At 36.4% G+C, this 4768-nt stretch overlaps 1 pseudogene; it reads left to right on the forward strand.

Annotated features, from left to right (window-relative positions):
* Positions 1-287: 287 nt before the first annotated feature.
* Positions 288-438, forward strand: LOC118835128 (annotated as a pseudogene).
* Positions 439-4768: the final 4330 nt, after the last annotated feature.

Here is a 4768-nt window from a genome sequence, read left to right on the forward strand (position 1 = left end):
TTTGCTGGAAAAGTGACTAAAATGTTCATACCCAGAGATTGCAACACTAGACACATAGCCAAGAAGTTCAAGATAGAAAGAAATGTGCCATACATATCCATATCTGTCATTACAACACACAGCAAATAAGATAGGTGCCCATTGACAGTGAAATGGTTAAACAAATTGTGACACATGAATAATAATAGGATGTTACTTTACTGAACTAGAAATACTAGAGAAGTGCTGGAGTGACTTCTATGAAGTGATGAAGAGTAAAGTAAGCTGAACTGGGAAATCAATGTTTAATACTTTCTTGGTAGGGGAGGTACTATGGTCATTTTCCCAGGACAAGGACTATCTATTGCACTCAGTGTATTGACCCCTGAAATTTCCCCAAATAGGGAGAAAAAAACTTCATGATTTGTCATAGGGAAGACAGAGTTTATTCTTTCTTTTGAATAAAGAAGTAAGCAAGAAAAAATGAAATTAAAACAATATTTAGAATGAGTACAGTATTACAAATAAAAAGAAAAATAAAACAAAGCTGCAGACTGAATAATTAAAATGATCAAGCTTGGTTCTATTGATGAGAAAATGCACCTCTTCATTGAAGAAACGGGGAACTGTAGGCGTAGAATATTGTATGCTTTCAGACGTGAGTAATATGCTGGATAATTATGTTGATATGATTTCTCTTTTTAAATCTTTTAAGACATAAGCCTGGATGGTCACAGAAAATGGGGGGAAAGTGAAAATCTGGAAATGCTCATGTTGGTTAAAAAAAATCATCAATGAAGCTCAAAAGAAAGCAAAATACAACATTAAGATACAACATTATTCCACATAGATAACATGCTTAGTTTATTTTGAATTGGCATTCTCCTCCTTTCAAACCTGTTATCTTTAAATGATGCTGCTACCATGATGCCCTATGGCTTTTCCTGTTGTCCTTGTTATTGAAACATGGCCTGCTTTCCTAAATCAAAGATTTGACTCGATTACACTAGAGAATAGGTAACACAACGCAGCCAGGTGTTGATGACCCATGACAAGCAATTTAAATGGGATTCTAACATTCCTCCTCAGCTTTGTACAGAAACATAATTAATTAGCATAGAAAAATGCCCTCCCTGAGCTTTGAGTGAACCAGAAAACAAAATTAGAAAATAAGGGACTGATATCATAGAAACCCAGCTCAATGAATGGGATCATGTTTGTTTCTTTGTGTGGTACATTGAAATGGTCTGAAGGTGTGTGCTGTATACACATGTCAACAATGACACGTCCATTCTTTTATTCTACTTTTTTTTGCATCATCTCATCTTCTCCTTTTGTCAGACATCATCCTAATTTGTTCCCTGTGCTGATATCCTATCTGTACACTATAAATTCTGAGCCTCCAGCGAAGAATGTATCCTTCATGTTGTTGGCATCCAGTTGAATGTAAAATTCAATTATAACAACCATTTCTTCCACCACTGCTCCACCCCTCCACCTGTGAAACTGATTATGTATGAGGAGAGTCAAGAATGAAGGCAAATTTTCATTTTTCATGGACATTATTTACCTGTAATGTTCTCATTACTATGCCTCAATATACAGTACTTAGGTTTTCTGCAAAAAAGGCCACATTTTTGTTACTATTTTAGGAATAAAGTATTTTGAAGTGATGCTTAAATCCACCATTTTATGTGCTTCCTCTAGAACTTAACATTTTCTTCTTTCTCATTCTTCTACTTTCTCCATTCTCTGTCACATACAATTCTGTGAGTTTCTTTCAGTTCTACTATAGCAATGCTTCTATGACAATTTGTTAACAATGACCAACGATGTGAATATTTAATAGGAGTGACCATCTTGGTTACTATAAGAAAATTTTCAGTGAACTGCAATATAGAGGGAATGGGAATGAGATTCTAGTGGACATAAGGAAAAGTTTCCATTTGTATTCACATCAATTGTTGTTCTGCATTCAAAATATTGCCACATGACTATAAACTTGACTTTCTTCTTGTCTGCCAAAAACCAGAAATTGGATCACTGAGCAAGTTGAACATTGTTTACATTTTACTTGAGAATAAGCGGACAAATGGTCTCACATATTCTAGTTGTGAAGCTGTATTGAATAAAAAGACTGTAAGTACAAAGAAAGTTATAAATATGACAACTGATTTTCAGGAGTCTCTTAAGGAACAGAGTATATTGAAACAGCTGGAAAATTGTCCATTGTAAAGCTAAACAGAGATACTCCATTTCTCACATGGCCACATTAAGTGATGAAATAGAAAGAGCTAAAATATGAAATTGACAATAGCTCTTGTCTCGAAACTTCAGAAATGCTTCCAGCTGTTCAAAGCATTGATATATTATCCTATACGAAATATAAAGAATTCCCTCTAATTCTCCCTGTTGTGCTCAAAATCTAACACAGGCATAGCCAGAAGCCCACGCTCCTTTAGGAAAGCTCCACTCACAGTGAATTCAGTACAGTTAGGTATTTTCAGGTATTTGGGAAACTTTAAGGATCAGTAGGGTCTTAATGTTTGGTTCTGCAAATGGATAGATAAATGTTATGATGCAGAAGGTAGGAAATCTTAGAACTAGTCCATAGAAAATCAGAAAAATAAAGACAAGAATAATAAATGAACCAGGGGGAAAACTTGAGATTATCCTTGTACCTAAATCATATGGTTTGGCAGTTTACGTATACTACACTTAATGGCTGTCAATTCTGCATTTCACATTTATGTTATGTAGATCTGGTATAAAATGGACTCAGGGCATGCACTTAGTATTTATTCGTTGATTTCTTAGATTTATATAGCACATTTCCTTCAAAGAGCCAAAGGAATTTTTCAGAGAATTCCGAACCTATAATGTTTAACATTATGCTGGTGGAAACCATGAAGAAAACAGGAGGTAGATTTGGTATAGTTTGGGAGTATGTGTTGGTGGAAGAGACAGGACTCATCAAAGTGGATGGAAAGAAGGAAAGAAAAAGAAATCAAGAATATGACAACTAGAATAGAATCTCAAAACTGCAAGGGGCCTCAGAGACCATCCACGGAATCCTATAGCTGAACAGGAAGGTACTCTTGGCAACATCCCCTACAAGTGATCATCCAGCCTCTGTTTAAAGGTGTTCAGTGGAAGCATCCCACTATTTCTGAAGACATCTCATTGTGCTTTTACAATTCTAATGATTAGATTCCCACCCAACCCCTCATGCCCTTACACTGAGCCTGAATCTGCCTCTCTACACTTTTGATTGATTTCTCCTAGTTCAGTCCTCTGGGACCAAGTAGAACTAGCTTAATCCCTGTATCATACAACAATCTTTCAGTTACTCTGAGAAAGCTATTATGTCCTTCTAAATCATCTCACCTAAACTAAACATTTCCTGACCTATAGATTCTTACTTATTCATCCTCAGCCATCTGTTACTGATCCCATCTTCTGACCTTGTCTTTTCTTCCCTACCTAACCCAGGTACCTGTTTTTGTATACGTATCTTGTAGAATTTAAGAGGAACAGTAGGAGTTGTTGCTAAAATTACTATGCCTTTTGGGATTATTTATAACAGAAGCTTACACAGGGACTATTTGCCCAGTGGCTGAGAAAACTGTGTTCATCAAACTTTTCCTCCCCTTTCCCATACCCCGGCTCAGGAAGACCATGCCTCTTGTGATACTATAGAACTTAGTTTCCCTGTTCATGTAAAAAGAATGAACCCTCAGGGGTAATTATTACACCTTCCAAGAAAAAACATGACAATTCTAAATTTGCATAAGTTACAAAATACAGACTATTGCAATGCAGAAAGGTTTATTATCATCCAGCCTCAACTGATATCACTAAAGATCAACATATTATAGGGTGGAGGTAAAACCAGGTAGCAGTCATCAATATATATCAGTATCCAAGGCTTTAATCACAATCATTTAGTAGCTGACAGAGTTCCATGTTCAAAGAACCTACATTTAGAGCCAAAGCTAGTAATTCTGGTAGCAAGGGAACATTCAATGAAGGGAGAAGGAGAGTTAAAAGCCCTTCCCACTGTTGATATAATTGAATTAAGAGAGTCCAGCCCAAGCTAATCCAGAGGAGGACTTGGCCTGGTCACCAATCATTATGGAGACTTAGGATAAACTAGATGGAAGAAGGAACTCTGCTTAGCTTCAAACAAAGTGTAGCTGTCTCAATTTGTGAATATAGGTCACTACCATTAGCAAGGGCAAAGGTCAGTTTAAGAGAGTAGTCATACAAGGATGAGTAAGGGGCTAAGAGATTGAGTGGCATGTGACCAGTATTAGGTCCAAACTGATGCTGTGGGGAAGAAGGATACCCCCTAAATAGTGTCTTATCCACAGTGCTCCAGAGGCAATGTATCACCATGCTCTAGTTACAGTTCTGTCTGATTTTATATCCCAACATGGCTACTTACTATCCATGGGATCTTGCTTAAATTCCTTACTTCTCCTGGACCTAAGATTCTCTAACTGTAAAATGAGGGAGATTTAATGTTGATTTCTAAGGTTTCGTCTACTTCTTTATACTTTAAGTCTGGGATCTTATGTGCTTAAGAAAGTCTTATGATCTTATGATCCTTTCCAAGACTCTATAAAGTGTAAATTATTGATAACTATTTAATATTACTTATTTCAGGTGATTCAATTTTAACAGTCCCTGAAACTTCCCCTACCTCAATGTTGAAGCAGTAACTTCCTTGCCAGTGATCAGAGAGGTTAAATTATACATCAAAAGTCACACATGTAGAAAGTAAAAC

The sequence above is a fragment of the Trichosurus vulpecula genome, chromosome 1 (assembly GCF_011100635.1).
Source record: "Trichosurus vulpecula isolate mTriVul1 chromosome 1, mTriVul1.pri, whole genome shotgun sequence".
In the NCBI taxonomy this organism is placed as follows: domain Eukaryota; kingdom Metazoa; phylum Chordata; class Mammalia; order Diprotodontia; family Phalangeridae; genus Trichosurus; species Trichosurus vulpecula.